Genomic DNA, 20,206 nt, shown 5'->3' with positions numbered 1-20,206 from the left:
ACCCATGAATCACAGCATGCCAGGCTTCCCTGTCCATCACCAACTCCTAGAGTTCACCCAAACTCATGTGCATCGAGTTGGTGATGCCATCCAGCCATCATGATGAGACTATGAAACAGTTAAATACTAACCTGAACAAAAACTATGGAGTATAAGACAAGTGGGAATAAAGGTCCAAGTACTGTGAAGGGAACTTGTTGTCATTCAGTTGCTAAGTCATGTCCAGCTCTTTGCAGCTCCATGGACTGCAGCACACCAGGCTTCCCTATCCTTCACTATCTTCCTGAGTCTGCTCAAACTCATGTCCATTAAGTCAGTGATGCCATGCAACCATCTCATCTGGTCATTGCTTCTCCTCTTGCCCTTAATCTTTCCCACCATCAAGGTCTTTTCCAATGAGTCAGCTCCTCCCATCAGGTGGCCAAAGGATTGGAGCTTCAGCTTCAGCATCAGTCCTTCGAGTGAATATTTAGGGCTGACTTCCTTTAGGATTGACTGGTTGATCTTGCTCTCCAAGGGACTCTCAAGAATCTTCTCCAGCACCAAAGTACAAAAGCATCAATTCTTTAGCCTTCAGGCTTCTTTATGGTCCAACTCTCACATCTATACATGACTGCCAGACCACCTGACCTGCCTCTTGAGAAACCTATATGCAGGTAAGGAAGCAACAGTTAGAACTGGACATGGAAAAACAGACTGGTTCCAAATAGGAAAAGGAGTATGTGAAGGCTGTATATTGTCACCCTGCTTACTTAACTTATATGCAGAGTACATCATGAGAAACACTGGGCTGGAAGAAGCACAAGCTGGAATCAAGATTACCAGGAGAAATATCAATAACCTCAGATATGCAGATGACACCACCCTTATAGCAGAAAGTGAAGAGGAACTAAAAAGCCTCTTGATGAAAGTGAAAGAGGAGAGTGAAAAATTTGGCTTAAAGCTCAATATTCAGAAAACGAAGATCATGGCATCTGGTCCCATCACTTCATGGCAAATAGATGGGGAAACAGTGAAAATAATGTCAGACTTTATTTTGGGGGGCTCCAAAATCACTGCAGATGGTGACTGCAGCCATGAAATTAAAAGACGCTTACTCCTTGGAAGGAAAGTTATGACCAACCTAGACAGCATGTTCAAAAGCAGAGACATTACTTTGCCAACAAAGTCCATCTAGTCAAGGCTATGGTTTTTCCAGTGGTCATGTATGGATGTGAGAGTTGGACTGTGAAGAAAGCTGAGGGCTGAAGAATGCTTTTGAACTGTGGCATTGGAGAAGACTCTTAGGAGTCCCTTGGACTGCAAGGAGATCCAACCAGTCCATTCTGAAGGAGATCAGCCCTTGGTGTTCTTTGGAAGGGCTGATGCTAAAGCTGAAACTCCAATACTTTGGCCACCTCATGCAAAGAGTTGACTCATTGGAAAAGACTCTGATGCTGGGAGGGATTGGGGGCAGGAGGAGAAGGGGATGGCAGAGGATGAGATGGCTGGATGGCATCACTGACTCGATGCACATGAGTTTGAGTTAACTGCAGGAGTTGGTGATGGACAGGGAGGCCTGGCGTGCTGCAATTCATGGGGTCGCAAAGGGTTGGACACGACTGAGCGACTGAACTGAACTGGAAAAACTGAAGGAAACTACTAAAGGTAATTAAAAAGAAAACAATTCAATGTCAAAGTAGATACAATTTTGAGTTAGGTAAGATAAACTTTATCTTACTGTGGGTACTTTTAAAGACACATTCAGCTAGTAGACAAGTACTTATTGAAGTCCTGAAGGCTTGGCAGGCATGTCAGGGAACATGGACACTTCTTTGGATATTTTTTATCTCTCTCTCTCTTTTTTTGTCTGTGCTATGCAGCTTATGGGACCTTAGCTCCCTGAGATAAGGGAGTGAACCTGAGCCCCCTGTAATGGAAGCACAGAGTCTTACCCATTGGACCATCAGTGAAGTCTGGATATTTTCAAATTGGAAAAAATAAAATCTCACAAAAACACCAGAAAGGATAATCCTTAAAAGAACAAAATGGGTACAGAGTTTCATAGACTCCTAGTCTCTCTCATTCTGTGACTGCATTTTGGTAGAGTATTAACAGCTTGCTTTCTTTCACACATAACAAAAGAAAATGTCCAAAGTTTCTTGTGAGTACCAAAGCTCATGACCAAGGCAGGTGAGACACTGATTAGGGATATGAGACTTGAAAATGAGAAAAAAGAAGACTCACAGGTGACAGATGTAGCAAGAGAAAAATAGAATGGCTTAAACTTAGGATGAATGATCAGGAAAAATGAAGATAAATAAGACAACTGCAAAGATCTAAAATAAAACCAAGTTCATAATGAGCAAATCAAGAGAGGAGATGTCATAGCACACAATGATAGTCATTCACTGTCCTCAAAGTGCCAGTTCTGAATCATCTTAGAGAAGTTAAATTATTCAAGTGGCTGAATCATCTTAGAGAAGTTAAATTATTCAAGTGACTGTAGAAAATGGAGATTTGTGCTTCTGATGGTTTTCTGTTAGTTTTTCCTGGAGACCCGAGACTATCCTTACGAGCCTCTATTGCTCTCTAGGTAGGAAAGCTTTCACTACCTGCCTACCCTCATGTCTTTGAACTGTTGGAGGAAAAAAAACCTTTACGCTTTCTGTTTGAAAAACCAATAAAGAAAATTAAATTCCTGCCATAAACCTAACAGGAGAGTCAAAATGATTTTAGGATTTTTGTTTTTTCCTTTTTAGTTTATGTATTTTATTTTTTAAATTAAGTGGCACTAGTGGTAAAGAATCTGCCTGCCACGGCAGGAGAAGTGAGAGACACTGGTTCTATCTCTGGGTTGGGAAGATTCCCTGGAGGAGGGCATGGCAACCCACTCCAGTATTCTTGCCTGGAGAAGCCCATGGATAGAGCAGCCTGGCAGACTATGATCCATTGGGTCACAAAGAGTCAGACAGGACTGAAATGACTGAGCACATGCACGCAGAGTTGATTTACAATGTTGTGTTATTTACTGCTATATTACAAAGTGATTCAGTTATACAGATATACACATTCTTTTTAAAGAATATTCTTTTACATTATGGTTTATCATAGCATATTAGACACAGTTCTCTGTACTATTCTGTAGGACTTTGTTGCTTATCCGTTCCATATATAAGAGCCTACATCTGCTAACCCACTTTATCCCTCTCCTACCCCTTCCACCGTGGCAATCACCAGTCTGGATTTTTCTTAATAAGAAATTAATCCATTGTGTATTTCTAAATCATATAATGTGTTTATGAATACAAGTAAATCAAGCTGAGAAGAAAAGTGAAGGACCTAGGGGATAGTCAAGGAGACTGCGATTAGTCCTAGGTATGCTGAGAAAGTGCTGTGCTGTGCTTAGTCGTTCAGTTGTATCCAGCTGGTTCCTCTGTCCATGGGGATTCTTCTGGCAAGCCATGTCTGCCTCCAGGGGATCTTCACAACCCAGGGATCATACCCACATCTGCCTGCATCTCCCTCATTGCAGGCCGAATCCTTACCCACTGAGCCACTTGGGAAGCCCCAAAATGTATTGTACTTACCTTAATTTATAATACTTTATTGTTAAAAAGTACTAGCCATCATCTGAACTTTCAGCCAGTCATCATCATTTGGAGGGTTTTGCACTGATGTTGATGGCTGCTGACTGATCAGAGTGGTGGTTGTTGAGGATTGAGGTGGCTGTGACAATTTCCTGACATAAAACAGCAAAGAAGTTTGTTACATTGATTAACTCTCTTTTATGAACATTTTCTCTGTAGCTTGTAATGTTGTTTGATAATATATCACTTATAGTAGGACTTTCAAAATTGGAGCCAGTTCTCTCAAAACTTACAATTGTGTTATCAACTAAGTTTTATATAATATTCTAAAACTTTCCTTGTCATTTCAATGATCTTCAAAGTGTCTTCATCCAGGAGTAGGTTCCATCTCAAGAAGCCACTTTCTTTGTGCATTTAAGAAGCAACTCCTCATCCATTATGTTTTAATCATGGAATCTTAGCAATTCAGTCACATCTTTAGGCTTCACTTTTCTTTTGGTTCCCTTTCACCACATCTGTAGTTACTTCTTCCAGTGAAGTGTTGAACTCCTCAAATCACCCAAGAAATTTGGAATCAAATTCTTCCAAACTTCTGTGTATGTTGATATTTTGATCTCTTTTCATGAATCATGGATGTTTTTAACAGCATTTAGAAAGGTAAATCCTTTCCAGAATGTTTTCAATAGATTTTACTTAGATTCATCAGAGGAATCACTATATGTGGCAGCCAGAGCATTACAAAACGTGTTTCTTATATAAGACTTGAAGGTCAAAATTATTCCTTGACCCATGGCTGCAGAATGGATGTTGTGTTATCAAGCATGAAAACATAATTATTCTCATTGTACATCACCATCAGAATCTTTGGGTGATCAGGTGCATTTTTAATAAACATTCATATTAAGGGAACTTTTTTTTTCTGAGAAGTGGGTCTCCAGTGGACTTAAAATATTCAGTAAACCATGCTTTTCAACAAATGTGCTGTCATTCAGGCTTTGTTGATCCATTTAGAGAGCTCAGGGAGAATCAGTTTAGTGTTATTCTTAAGGGCCCTAAGATTTTTGGAATGGTAAGTGAGTATTGGCTTCAATCATATGCATTAACCCTAATAAGAGAATCAATCTGTCCTTTGGATCTTGGAAACCAGTTATTGACTTGTATTCTGCATCTATGAACGTCCAAGATGGCATCTTCTGGCAATAGAAGAATATTCATCTACATTAAAACTCTGTTATATAATGTAGCCACATTCATTAATCTTCTTACCTAGAACTTCTGGATAACCTGCCATAGCTTCTACATCAGCACTTTCTTCTTCCTCTTGAAATGTTATGATTATAAAGATGACTTCTTTCCTGAAGCCTCATGTATCAACTTTTCCTAGGTTTAATTTTTTTTTTCTGCAGGTTCCTTACTTTTTTTCACTTTTCATAGAAGTGAAGAGAGTTAGGACCTTGCTCTGGTTGAGGCTTAGGGAATGCTGTGACTAGCCTGGTCTTCTATTAAGACCACTAAAACTTTCTCCATATCAGTAACAAGACTACTTTGCCTTTTTTTTAAATCATTCATATGTTCACTGGAGTACCACTTTAAATTTCCTTCAAGAACTTTTTGTTTGCATTCATAACTTTAGAATGAATCATCAAGGCAGACAAACCTTGGCTGAAATCCATGCTTTCCTATTAGCTATGTAGCATTGGCATAGAGTGACCAGATGTCCTAATTTGCTGAGAGCTGAAGGGATTTCCTGGAAGGAAGGATTTTCAGCTTCTCACACAGCTTCCTCACTAAGCCTAATCATTTCTAGATTTTATTAATAATTTAAAGTGAGAGATATGTGACTCTTCCCTTTGCTTGAACACTTTGCTAAGCCACTGTAAGGTTATTAATTGGCCTAAATTTAATATTACCATACCTCAGGGAATAGGGAGGGCTGAGGAGAGGGAGATGGAAGAATGGCCGGTTAGTGGAACAGTCAAACACACACAGCACTCGTCAGTTATGTTTGCTGTCTTATGCTGGCATGGTTTGTGATGCCCCCTCCAGTCACAATAGTAACATCAGAGATCACTGATCACTGTAACAAATATAAAAATATTTAAGTTTGGAGTATTGTGAGAATTAGCCAAATAAGACACAGAGACACAAGGTGAGCAAGTGCCCTTGGAAAAGGGCATGAATAGACTTGTTGGAGGCAGGGTTTTCACAAACCTTCAACTTGTAAAAAAAAAAAAATGCAACATTTGTGAAGCATGACAAAATGAGGTATGCCTGTAATGCTCTTATGATAGACTCCAGAGAGCTCCGTGCTCCACTCCCCTTGCTATATGAGGACAACCAGAAGAAGGTCTTTTATGAATTGGAAGTGGGATCCCACCAGGCTCCAGATCTGTGTGCACCTCTTCTTACACTTGCTGTCCTTCACAAGGACTATGAAAAATAAATTTCTGTTGTTTATAAGCCATAAACTTCATGGTATTATAGTATAGCAGCCCAAATGGACTAAGAAAGTGAAATCTCTTTTTTTAATCCTTTTCTTGCTCCAAGTGCTGAAATGCCTTTCTTTTTCCACCATCTATCCTCTCAACATCAATCTGCCCTTAGGTTGCTTTGAAATCATTTTGTCATGCTTGGTATCTTCCTATGTTGTGGAAACTGGACCTGACTAATGCCCTTTGAATAAGGTTTTCCTTAATCAAAAAGAAAAATTTAAAAAGAAATTAATTCATTTAAATGTATACCCTACGTGGACTGCAAGGAGGTCCAACCAGTCCATCCTAAAGGAGATCAGTCCTGGGTGTTCATTGGAAGGCCTGATGCTAAAGCTGAAACTCCAATACTTTGGCCACCTCATGTGAAGAGTTGACTCATTGGAAAAGACTCTGATGCTAGGAGGAATTGGGGGCAGGAGGAGAAGGGGACAACAGAGGATGAGATGGCTGGATGTCATCACCGACTCGATGGACATGAGTTTGAGTGAACTCCTGGAGTTGGTGATGGACAGGGAGGCCTGGCGTGCTGCAGTTCATCGGGTCGCAAAGAGTCGGACATGACTGAGCAACTGAACTGAACTGATTGACACTATTGAAATCAATTTCTTGTTTAAGAAATCCTTTGAAGGTAGAATACCTATTGAGTTAGTTTAGTGGATTATTTTATATCGAATTGACTCTCTCCTCTTGAATCTGTGAGAGATTCTTGACACTTTTTACACTGCCATTTTGTAACTATTCAGGAACTGCAAAACAGTTTAATTTGAGGCCAAGAGAAGAAATAACCAAGAATTGAGGTCATTATAGTGTTGTAATTTTTGACCTTTTTATGTTATGAATATTTTTGAGAATCAGATGAAAATTATGGAACGTATCACATACAATACTTATTCATCTACACACACTCATCTACAATTGCATGCAAAATTCCTCAGGTTTTTCAACTCCTTGAATCTGATTTACAAGCTTGTGTTGGAATCTCTAAGAGGGATTATGTGTCTTGGGAGGCAGAACCTAGAACGAAAGGAAGCCGTGATATTTGTGTGACTACTCAATTTTTCTTTATGCTCTTGAGATTATATGCTTTGTTTCCAATGGAAAAATGAGAGCATATACAACAATATGCATGTTAAGTACTTCAGTCACATCCAACTCTATGACCATATGGACTGTAGCCCTCTAGGCTCCTCTGTTCATGGGATTCTCCAGGCAAGAAAACCGGAGTGCGTTGCCATGACCTCCTCTAGGGAATCTTCCCAACCCAGGGACTGAACATGTGTCTTTTAGGTCTTCTGCATTGGCAGGCAGATTCTTTATCACTAGCACCACCTGGGAAGCCGTATGCAACAATACCAGAGAATATTTATGTCACTTCTTAATATAGAAGAGCCTGATGAAATAGCATCTGAAATGATTTATTTTCTGAGTCAATCATCTGAGTAATTAAAACAATTACAACAACACAAATTGAGAATAACTGGCCTAAATTAAACAATTAGGGTAGGTGGAAATTGGGGCACCTTAAACAGATTATTCTCCTGAGAGGAGTTATGGCATTAGTATGATAATTGTTGGATAAACTCAAGGAGGACCATGGAAAGAGATCAGAGATGAGTTATTTGGAAACTGTGGACACTGGCATAAGCAAGCAAAAGAGCTTCATAAGGACAATATCATTTTAAACTTTCTAAACATTGTCTGGTTTATATTTCCTTCCACCCAAATCATCATCCTTACTGATTTTATTTTGACTAGGTGACTTTTACTTTTAACATGGTATAGTTCAAGTATATGATATTGTTGTTACCCCAAAGTCTAGGAAAATTAGTAGCAACTTGTTGTTGTTGTTTAGTTGCTAAGTCGTGGCCAACTCTTGGTGATCCCATGGACTGTGGCCTGCCAGGCTTCTCTGTCCATGGGATTTCCCAAACAAGCATACTGGAGTGGGTTGCCATTTCCTTCTCCATGGGTTCTTCTTGACCCAGGGATTTAACCCATATCTCCTACTTGGTAGGCAAATTTCTTTATCACTGAATCAAGTATAAAATCAGATCAAGTATAAAGACAAGTATAAATCAGTATAAGTATAAGACAAGTATAAAATCAGATCAAGAAAACATATCATACAACCATATGGCTTCAGGATGAGTTACCAGACTGAGAAGAGGGGCAAACCAGTCTTCTCAGCAACTCCACTTTCTAGTCCATTCAACCACCATCTTTCCATTATTCATTAAGAATATTGAGTCTATTTCTTTATTTTATGTTATAATGTATTTTAACATGGACTCTACAGTATGTAGGCTTCAGTAGTTGTGGAGCATGGACTCTTGGGCCCACAGGCTCAGTAATACAGTACAGGCTTAGTTGCTCCATGGCATGTGGGATCCTCCTGGACAATGGATTGAACCCATGTCCTCTGCATTGCAAGGCAGACTCTCAACCACTAGACCACCAGGGAAGGCCCTCCATTTAAAAAAAATAATTTTTGCCTCTTTATTGGTATATCTATTTGATGAAATGGTGTCTTCATATCAGGCTTTAAGCATGATTTACTTTAGTTTTTAGATGTATTTTTCAATGGTTGTTTTAAAGCCTTTGTCTTGTTAAATCTGACATCTGGTACTTCTCAAAGGCAGTTTCTGTTCCTTGTTTTTACGCCTGAGTATGTGTCAAATGTTCCTCTTCCTTTACACCTCTCATACTGTTGTTGAAAGTTGAATATTTTAGGTAATATATTGTAGCAACTCTGGATACTGATTCCCCTCACTATTCTCCTGACTTGTTGCTCTTTGCTTGTTTGTTTAGTGATCTGCTAAGATATATATATATATATTTTTTTAAAATTTTACTTTGTTTTACTTTACAATACTGTATTGGTTTTGCCATACATCAATATGAATCCGCCACGGGTGTACATGTGTTCCCAATCCTGAACCCCTCTCCCTCCTCCCTCCCCATACCGTCTCTCTGGGTCATCCCAGTGCACCAGCCCCAAGCATCCTGTATCCTGCATCAAACCTAGACTGGCAATTCATTTCTTTTATGATATTATACATGTTTCAATGCCATTCTCCCAAATCATCCCACCCTCTCCCTCTCCCACAGAGTCCAAAAGACTGTTCTATACATCTGTGTCTCTTTTGCTGTCTCTCATACAGGGTTATTGTTACCATCTTTCTAAATTCCATATATATGTGTTAGTATACTAGTATGAAGCAGTGTGAAGCCTCAGAAGGTCCATGAAGCTTCTCATGATGCCAACTTGGAAATGGACTTTGTATGTTGGGTATACTACTAACATTTTTTTTGTGTGTTTTTCTTACATAATTTTAAAAAAACCTAGAAATATAAGAGTTTAGTATTTCCATTTTTCTTTTAATATCCTAAACATGTTCCTTTAAAAAAAATAGCATCATTTTTTTAAGATCATGATTTTTAATGGCTGCTCTTTTACCCTATGTTGGTACAACCAGTTCTCTAGGGAGGCCCTTAACCATTCTTGCTGCTATAATTTTCTGTCTTCTGTGCTCTGCTACCCTACTCTCTATTAGCAGAGTTGTCATCCTAAAGCACAGATATGATCTTTACCAGGATTCTGTTGTATTGATACATAAATGAGTCTGCTGGATATTATTACACATGATTCATGCTACCCACCTTCAGTGTGCTGGTCCTGAAGGTAGGATGCTATTCCTAAGCCTTATCATGGCACCTGAGGCCTTCAAGTACTACCCCATGACTTTCTTACTAATGAATCATTTCTACCTGTATAAGCATTTGCTCTCCCTTGTGCTTCCTTGAATATTCTTGCCTCTGTGCTGTGCTTTTGCATTATGCCACTACAAATTCTTATTTCCCTTCTGTTAGAGAGTTACTGCTACAGACCTGTCCTTGGGGCTTCTGGCCAAATATTCTTCTTTCTTCCCCATACTAGAGGAGGTCTTTGTGATGAGTATTTTCTAGGGAGATTTGTGCTCCAAGAAAATTATCACTTTAGATCACTGTATTCATTTAGTGATTACTTTAGACATCTGATCATTTTCTCCTATATCCTTCTTTTTTTCTTTTTTTGTTAAAGGCCTCCTCTGTGCCTGGAAACACCACCCTATGAAAGTGTTGGTATGCCTTTCACACAGATTAATTACGTAGAGAAATGGCCTATGATAATTTTCTTCCTGGGGTAATCATTGTAGCTTTTCAAATGTAACATTCCTTGTTTTTCATTAATTAAAACATGTGAAGTATTTTATTCTTTTAAAAAGAACTTGGTTGTCACTGGCAATTATTTAATTTTTTCAAAAATAAAAACAATGTGGGTGTAATATAGGGGTATCAAGCAGTGGGTGTCTCTTCAAAGAAGAGCAAGAAGCAGGACTCCATGAGACTTGACTGTTTCAGGTATAGATGTGGCAGCTTCTTTTTATGAAACCTGAAAACAGCTTTATTCTATAGACAAAAGGAGAAAACCCTTTTAGAGACAGAATTTAACAGGTGACTCTGTATTCATTAAATAACTATGCATAGGACTATGATCCATGGTATGTGTCTAGGTGCTCAGTCACATCCAACTCTTCGTGACTCCATGGACTGTGGGCTGCCGGGCTCCTCTGTCCATGGGGTTCTCCAGGAAAGAATACTGGAGTGGGTTGCCATTTCCTACTCCAGAGCATCTTCCTGACCCAATGATCAAGCCCTTATCTCTTTCATTGACAGGCAGATTCTTACTAACTGCACTACTTGGGAGGCCCTGCAATTCATTAGTTTACAGATAAGAATCTGAGTCAGGCTATAAGCTTCCCTCCTTCAGGATCACTTCATAGACTATTTCAAACATGCTGTGTTTGTTTCTGATGTTAGTGGGGAAGGTAGATGTATCAGGAAGAAGGAGCCAATTAGATATTTTGTTACTGCCATGTTGTTACCAAATCCAAGCTTGCTTTACTTGCCCAGATGACAGGCCAATGAATCCAAGAGACAAGGTGTTGAGGCAAGGAAAACGACTTAATTCGGAAAGCAGCTGACTGAGAAGATGGCAAGCTAGTGCCTCAAAATAACCATTTATTGGGGTCTGGATGCCAGGTACTTTTACAGATCAGAGAGAAAGAAACAATGAGAAGCTAAAGTCAAAAGGCAGAATAGAGAAGGAGAGGCAGTGGGGAAATAAAGCAAAAGGGTCTTCAGTCTTGCAAAACACCTTCAAAGGAATGGCCAGCCTTTGGTAGGGGAGTATTAATCTCTTCTATTCAAAGATGGGCAGGGACAAACTATCTCTTCATAAGCTAAACAAAATTCAGAGTCAAGCAGAAAGGCAGGGTCCTCCAGGCAAGCCAGTAAGTATGATTATAATAACAAGAGCAACAAAAAGCAAGTCAAAGAAACAGTTTCCAATATGGAGTCAGAGTTGGCTTCTTCCCTGCAACAATTTTTAGCAAAATTGATATAAAATCTTTCCAAGAAAGTTTTCCTTTATTAACTTGACTTAAATGATTTTTTCTCTGACTCTTCTCAAGACATCTTAAAAGCCTATGCCATTTTCTCCTTACAAAATATGCTTAAAGGGATTCCCTAAATCATATATGCTATCAAAACAGATGTCTTTTGTTTGCCCCTTGGGTGGAAAAATTTCAAATACTACAAGCTTTAGTAACAATCTGATGCCCAATGCCTTAGGTAAAGGCACTTAAATGTAAAGAAGATAGCATACTTTAAAGATGCCTCAGTCAGTTCAGTTCCGTTCAGTTGTGTCCAACTCTTTGCGACCCCGTGGACTATACAGTCCATGGAATTCTCCAGGCTAGAATACTGGAGTGGGTAGCCTTTCCTTCATCCAGGAGATCTTCGAACCCAGGGATCGAACCCATGTCTCCTGCATTGCAGGCAGATTCTTTACCAGCTAAGCCACAAGGGAAGCCAAGAATACTGGAGTGGGTATCCTATCCTTTCTCCAGAGGATTTCCCAACCCAGGAATCGAACTGGGATCTCCTGCAGGCAGATTCTTTATCAACTGAGCTATCAGTTCAGTTCAGTTCAGTTCAGTTCAGTTCAGTTCAGTTCAGTCACTCAGTCATGTCCGACTTTTTGTGACCCCATGAATTGCCGCACGCCAGGCCTCTCTGTCCATCACCAACTCCCGGAGTTCACTCAGACTCACGTCCATCGAGTCAGTGATGACATCCAGCCATCTCATCCTCTGTCGTCCCTTTCTCTTCCTGCCCCCAATCCCTCCCAGCATCAGAGTCTTTTCCAATGAGTCAACTCTTTGCATGAGGTGGCCAAAGTACTGGAATTTCAGCTTCAGCATCATTCCCTGAAAAGAAATCCCAGGGCTGATCTCCTTCAGAATGGACTGGTTGGATCTCTTTGCTATCAGGGAAGCCCAATAATCTTGTCAGTTCAGTTCATTTCAGTCAGTTCAGTTCAATTGCTCAGTTGTGTCCAACTCTTTGCAACCCCATGAACCACAGCATGCCAGGCATCCCTCTCCATCACCAACTCCTGGAGTTCACCCAAACTCATGTGCATTGAGTCTGTGATGCCATCCAGCCATCTCATTCTTGTCGTCCCCTTCTCCTCCTGCCCCCAGATCCCTCCCAGCATCAGAGTCTTTTACAATGAGTCAGCTCTTCGCATCAGGTGGCCAAAGTTTTGGAGTTTCAGCTTCAGCATCAGTCCTTCCAATGAACACCCAGGACTGGTCTCCATTAAGATGGACTGGTTGGATCTCCTTGCATTCCAAGGGACTCACAAGAGTCTTCTCCAGGACCACAGTTCAAAAGCATCAATTCTTTGGCACTCAGCCTTCTTCATAGTCCAACTCTCACATCCATACATGACCACTGGAAAAACCATAGCCTTAACTAGATGGACCTTTGTTGACAAAATAATATCTCTACTTTTGAATATGCTATCTAGGTTGGTCATAACTTTCCTTCCAAGGAGTAAGCGTCTTTTAATTTCATGGCTGCAGTCACCATCTGCAGTGATTTTGGAGCCCGAAAAATAAAGTCTGACACTATTTCCACTTTTTCCCCATCTATTTCCCATGAAGTGATGGGACCAGATGCCTTGTCTTCGTTTTCCGAATGTTGAGCTTTAAGTCAACTTTTTCACTCTCCTCTTTCATTTTCATCAAGAGGCTTTTTAGTTCTTCTTCACTTTCTGCCATAAGGGTGGTGTCATCTGCATATCTGAGGTTACTGATATTTCTCCTGGCAATCTTGATTCTAGCTTGTGCTTCTTCCAGCCCAGCATTTCTCATGGTGTACTCTGCATATAAGTTAAATAAGCAGGGTGACAATATATAACCTTGATGTACTCCTTTTCCTATTTGGAACCAGTCTGTTGTGTATTAATCTGCTTGGGTTGCTTTAACAAAATACCACAGACTCAGTAGCTTGAGAATAGATGTTTATTTCTCATAATTCTGGAAGCTGAATGTCTAGCATCAAGGTGCTGGCAGATTCAGTTCCTGGTGAAGACCCTTTTCCTGTCTTGCAGGGGCCACCTTCCTGCTATGTCCTTACATAGTGGAGAGAGTGAGCAAGCTCTAGTTTCTTAAGGACACTAATCTCAATATGGGGGCCCCACTCTCATGACCTCAGTTCAGTTCGATTCAGTCACTCAGTCATTTCTGACTCTTTGCGAGCCCATGGACTGCAGCACATTAGGCCTACCTGTCCATCAGCAACTCCCAGAGTTTACCTAAACTCATGTCCATTGAGTTGGTGATGCCATCTAACCATCTCATCCTCTGTCGTCACCTTCTCCTCCTGCCTTCTATCTTTTGGAGCATCAGGGTCCTTTCAAACAATCAGCTTTTCTCATCAGGTGGCCAAAATATTGGAGGTTCAGCTTCAACATCAGTCCTTCCAATGAACACTCAGGATTGATCTCCTTTAGGATGGACTGGTTGGATCTTTTTGCAGTCCAAGGGACTTTCAAGAGTCTTCTCCAACACCACAGTTCAAGAACATCAATTCTTTGGCACTCAGCTTTCTTTATAGTCCAACTCTCACATCCATATATGACTACTGGAAAACCATAGCCTGAAAGTTATGACCAAACTAGACAGCATATTAAAAAGCAGAGACATTACTTTGTCAACAAAGGTCCATTTAGTCAAGGCTAGATCCATCTCATCTCCAGATCCAACTCCATCAGGGAGTTGGTGATGGACAGGGAGGCATGGTGTGCTGTGGTTCATGGGGTAGCAAAGAGTTAGACACGACTGAGTGACTGAACTGAATTGAACTGACTAGATGGACGTTTATTGGCAAAGTACGTTCTCGGCTTTTTAATATGCTGTCTAGGTTGGTCATAACTTTCCTGCCAAGGAGTAAGTGTCTTTTAATTTCGTGGCTGCAGTCACCATCTGCAGTGATTTTGAAGCCCCCCAAAACAGATCAGCCACTGTTTCCACTGATCTCATCTAAGCTTGATTACCTCCTAAAGGCCTACCATCAAATAGCATCACTTTGGGGTTTAGAGCTTCAGCATATGAATTTGAGGAGTACATAAGAGGTAACCCTCTACATTTCTCATTGAATTTAAAATAATTGTAAAACCCATTTCTCCAGCTTATGTAGGATATATGATCCTATACAGGGCTTCCCAGGTGGTACTGGTGATAAAGAATCTGCCTGCCAATTCAGGAGATGTGGGTTCTATCCCTGGGTTGGGAAGATCCATGCTCCTATACACTGGGAGAGGATTAACCACTTCTCTCTGAGAATCAGAGTCAGTAATCCTGGGATAAACTTAGCAGACACTAACCTCTCTCTGTTTTTCAGGCATTTTTGGTGGTATGATCAACACACCCTGGAATTAATGCATTTCAAACATATAATTCAACAGAGGAGTCCGAAGTAAGTATTGAGGGAAGGCTTTTTTCCCCCTTGTTTTATTGAATGTGTTACAATATTGCTTCTGTTTTATGTTTTGGCTTTTTTTGGCCTTGAAGCATGTGAGATCTTATCTCTCTGACCAGGAATTGAACCTACACCTTCTGAATTGGAAGGTGAAGTCTTAACAACTCGACTGCCAGAGAAGTCCTCAAGGGAAATTTATTCCTAAATGAAACAAAAATGTGATAAAGGTGGATATTTGGAAATCTTTCACACATAAACAGAATTGATTAGTGACAATAACACTCAAAAACGTGAACATTTATGCTATGAACTAGACACCTAGACTATTTTGTGAGAAATTCTTCATGGGATAATTATGAATGAATTTTGGCTGTTTTTTATAAATATAGTCTTCACCATTTGCATGCTTATATTGCTTTTGGTTGTTATTGTTTTAAATTTTTTATCTTATATTGGAGTTTAGCCAGTTATTAATAATGTTGTGACAGTTTCAGGTGCACAGCAAAACCATATGACCCTGAAATCCCACTCCTGGGCCTATATCTGAAGAGAAACATGGTCCGAAAGGATACATATACCCCAGTATCTGCAGAGCTGTTTGCAATAGCCAAGACATGGAAGCACCTAAATGTTCATTGACAGAGGAATGGATAAAGAAGATGTGATACATAGATATCACATGGCTGAGTAATGTGATATTAATATTAATGGCATATTACTATTACAGTAATATTAATGGAATATTACTCAGCCATTAAAAAGAATGAAATAACACCATATGCAGCAACATGGATGGACCTAGAGATTATCTTACTGAGTGAAGAAAGTAAGTCAGACAGAGAAATGGAAATATTGTATGACATCCCTTACATGTAGAATCTACAAAAAAAGATACAAATGAACTTATTTATGAAATAGACTTAGAAAACAAAACCCATGCTTATATTGTTTTCTATGTTTTCTTTTATTCAGTTCAATTCAAAATGGATTCATTTATGATAGAACTACATGGGGAATAATTTCACTGTGGGTCTAGCATTTGGCTAGGATACAGGTAGGGTGAAAGTTAGGGGAAAAGTAGAGTGGAGGCATTGGCTGGGTCCACACTGACTAAGTCTTTAACAGGAAAGCTTTTGTGTTTAGTTTGGAATTTTGTAACATAGAATCAAACTCTGTTGTCTGTCTTGTTTAGATTGCTGTGTGGGTATGGTGACTGTCTTCTCCCCCTGTACACTGTGTGTTCTCACTACCTGTTGCCTCTGTACACAGACAGGCAGCTGCAATAATGAGGTGTAATAAATCAGGTGTTGAGCTCATGGCAGGAGTTACAAATTATTCAAGACTTTCACACGGGAGCTTGGACTAAGAATATTCAGGTAATGCTGCAATCAATCACAGAGTAGAAAAACTGCCTCAGTCTGCTAAACGAAATCAGAGAAGGCTATCTCAGAACCTTGCCAAGTGACCTTGTGGTAGGTGAGAGCAGCAAGGGAACTTGTTCATGAATATCACAAGGTGATAGGATACTATTCAGACAGCCTCTCTTAATGGAAATTTTGAGTGTATCACCACACTTTCCCTCTTTTCTAGCAGAAGCAATTGTGATAAAATTGTGATAAAATTACCTTGGAAGAACATTGGAAGTTTATTTTTGAGACTAGTCATCTCTTGTTCAATAGTAAGTGAATATCACTGTGCTTGAAGCATTATAGTCAGTTTGACTTATAAACGAAAGCAAAACACATTGTCTTTAATTGAGAGCTTCAAAAAACTACATTCCAATGTTTTCTTCTTTCTATCCCTCTTATCTGGAAAAGAGAAACTGCACGTTGTATTCAATATTATATAAAAATCAGAATTGTGTGCTTAATCGCTCAGTCATGTCCAACTCTTTGCAACCCCATAGCCCACCAGGCTTCTCTGTCCATGGGGATTCTTCTGGCAGGAAAACGAGTGTGTTTCCATGCCCTCCTCCATGGGATCTTCCCAACCCAGGGATCGCACCCAGGTCTCTTGAAGCAGGCTGATTCCTTACCATCTGAGCCACCAGGGAAGGCTAAAATCAGAATTACTCATTCGTTTATGGTTGTTTGACTTCAGGTACCTGGGAGAGGAGGGGATATGTTGATGGAGGGAAGGTTCCATGAAAAGTCACATGTTTAAGAAAGTTGTTTCAACTTGATTATACAGGACTTGTATTGGGTTGGTCAATAAGTTTGGTCAGATTTTTCCGTAAGATGTAATTGAAAAATCTGAGCAAATTTTCTGGACAACTCAATACTTTTAATTGATGTCTTAAAACTAATGTCAAATATAAAAGAGAGTTATGTTAATCAAAAGTCTTCAAATGCTGGCCCCAGTAGTGGGGAATAATTTTGGAACAGGGAACATAGTTATTATTATCCTTATTATCTACTTTAGTAATTCACATGGCAAGAATATTGTACATAGCCCAGGAAGTAAAAATGCTATCAATACAGGTATTGTATAGACATTAAGTTTACAGATAAAACTAGCATATTTAGACTCTAGGAATTTAGATATGAAATTAGGAATATTTACACTGTGACAAGTGAGAAATGAGATATCTCAGATGTTGTAAGCATTAGATATTTGTAACCCTAAGTGTTAAGACATTGTTAAATTGATGACTACAGCAATTCTGCATTTCCTATACACACACCTCTTTGAAATATGTAGCTTTACTGTCCATACTTTAAGAGTCTTTTATCCCATTTATTTACCTAGAATGGTCTTGTCACTGGCTTCGTCCCAAAGAATGTGGAATGAGTGATATTTGTGACAATCTGATCTAAGACTCCAAGGGACTTGTAACATCCTTTTCCCCCATAGAATGTAATGTGTTTGTGTGAGGAAGTCTGAAATAACCTCATAAAATGTGAAGCCACATGGAGCTGAGATGAGGTCTCTTAGCTGAGGTCCCCCTGGATGAATCAGTCCCCAGTTTAAAGGCCACCTGAATATCCTCAGATGAGACAAACAAAAGAAGTTTAAAGCTGAGGCTGGCCCAAATAGAATTGTGAGCAAAAAAAAAGTGGTTTAGGCCCTTCTCAGGTATGTTGTTAAGCAGTGGTAGATAACTAACATATTTACTCTAAATGCCAGCATGCAAGGTTAAGTTTAGTAAAAGGACTAAGAATTCATGATCATGTTCTTTGTTTCTCTTAAAAGCTCTGTTTAACTAGTTTTCTGGTCTTGATCAACTGTTGTAAGAGACTATATAGTTATGAATACTCAGCATTATTGACCTACAATAGACTGTTCTTAAGGCATTTTATATATTAACCAGTTTCACTATATGGCGTCCATTACCTCCATATGTTTAATCATACCTCTCCTTCTAGTCTGGCATCCTCTCTTTGTAGATGGGAAGACTACCGAGTCTATCATTTGTTGATCTTTGAGTCTCTGGTTCTCAGCAGGTTGCCTTCCACACGCACTGTTCAGTGGGCAGTTATTGATTGACTGGGTACATCTTTGTTGTGCTTCTGCCAGAGTCTATGTTCTTTGCTGGCAGGTAACTCATTCTCTGACTCCAGGATCCACATAACTGCTTGGTCTGTAGCAGAAAATCAATGCTTGCTTGGGATTGATTGATGCCTTTTGCTTATTTCTCTAATCTCTTTCAAGGAAAAGTAGAGGAAAGTTATATATAAAAATAAATGATTTTACTTTTGTGAGAGCCAAGAAAAGTACAGTGTGAATATGTCACCTTCAAGGAATTCCTGGCTCAGATCCCTGAATGTTAAATGGTAAAGTAACAGAAAGTACTCTAAGACTTCTGCAATGAGAAGGGGAGCATCATTTCAGGACAGATAAAAGTAAGTTACCTTTTAAAATCTCCAGTTTATGTATATATTTATGTTTATGTATATGTAAAGTGAAATATACATTGCAAGTGGGCTCCATCTCACAAAAGTGAGAGCTTCCTACTCTTCCTGTCAGTGCCTGACAGTTCATGTTTTCCTGGCATGCATTGCATGTCGCTTCAGTCATGTCCAACTCTTTGTGACCCCATTGACTGTAGCCCACCAGGCTTCTCTGTCCATGGGATTCTCCAGTTTAGAATACTAGAGTGGGTTGCCATACCCTCCTCCAGGCGATCTTCCCAACCCAGGGATCAAACCTGCCTCTCCTGCATTGCAGGTGGGCTCTTTGCCACTGAGCCACCAGGGAAGCCCTCATGTTTTCCTTAGTACTCATCAATATCCCATCTGTCCCCTGCTAACATAGGTGACCCTAAGAAGAGACCCTCCATTGTGATGGTGGCCTGTGCTAGAAGGATGCTGAGGAAGACACAGGAACAAATTGCCTCACTTCTGTTCTGAAAGTGAACAGAAGCCCAGACAAGTAGTAGAGACAAACCAGTAGGGCTCTTGGGTTCTAGACATTGCCCTATTGTGCTCAACCCCTTCCCCCAACCAGGCTTTCTAAGATATTCCCTCTTAGATTCTTTAAAGTAACAAAACAATCCTGTTTTGAGGGAGAGGAAAGTGGCTGATGTGTGACATACAGACTGCCCACATACTCATTAAAGGTCTTATAATGTATATAGTCAAACCTTTGGAATTAATGAAAAGGACGTTGGTGGTGGAAATTTAGGAAGGATCTAGAAGCTCCAATACTTTGGCCACCTGATGAGAACAGCTGACTCATTGGTAAAGACCCTGATGCCGGGAAAGATTGAAGGCAAAAGGAGAAGAGGGTGGCAGAGGATGAGATGGTTGGACAGCACCACTGATTCAGTGGATATAACTTGGAGCAAACTCTGGGAGATAGTGAAGGACAGGAAAGCTTGGTGTGCTGCCAGCCATTGGTCACAAAGAGTTGGTCGGGACTTAGCAAGTTGTTGTTAAACAGCTGTCTTCAGGGGGTTGCATGTTCCTGTGACCAGAGCTAGAATTCACACATAAGATTCATTAGCATCAGGCCAGTGAAACAGGGTTCTGAGAACCAGCTAGCTCTGAAGATGGAAGAGGATTCCTTTTACCAGATACGTATGACCCTAAGCCTAAATGAAATGCATTGAGATCTCATTTAGATTATGAGATCCAGATGTTTAAATTAGGAAAAATACAGGTTTGCTGGGTGTTTCTATTTCAATATGGACTGAGGGGATGAATGTCACATGTAAAGATGTTTGGAAAGTACAATTGATGACCTCAGCATGCAGGAAGTAGACTAGGATTTCAAATCTCACCAATGTTTGCTTTTGGCTGATATTAAAAATAGTCCTTCCAAACTTTTTTCTTT

Source organism: Oryx dammah, unplaced genomic scaffold (assembly GCF_014754425.2).
Source record: "Oryx dammah isolate SB20612 unplaced genomic scaffold, SCBI_Odam_1.1 HiC_scaffold_1, whole genome shotgun sequence".
Taxonomy (NCBI): Eukaryota; Metazoa; Chordata; class Mammalia; order Artiodactyla; family Bovidae; genus Oryx; species Oryx dammah.
The sequence above is the reverse complement of the archived record's forward strand: the minus strand, read 5'-3'. Positions refer to the sequence as shown.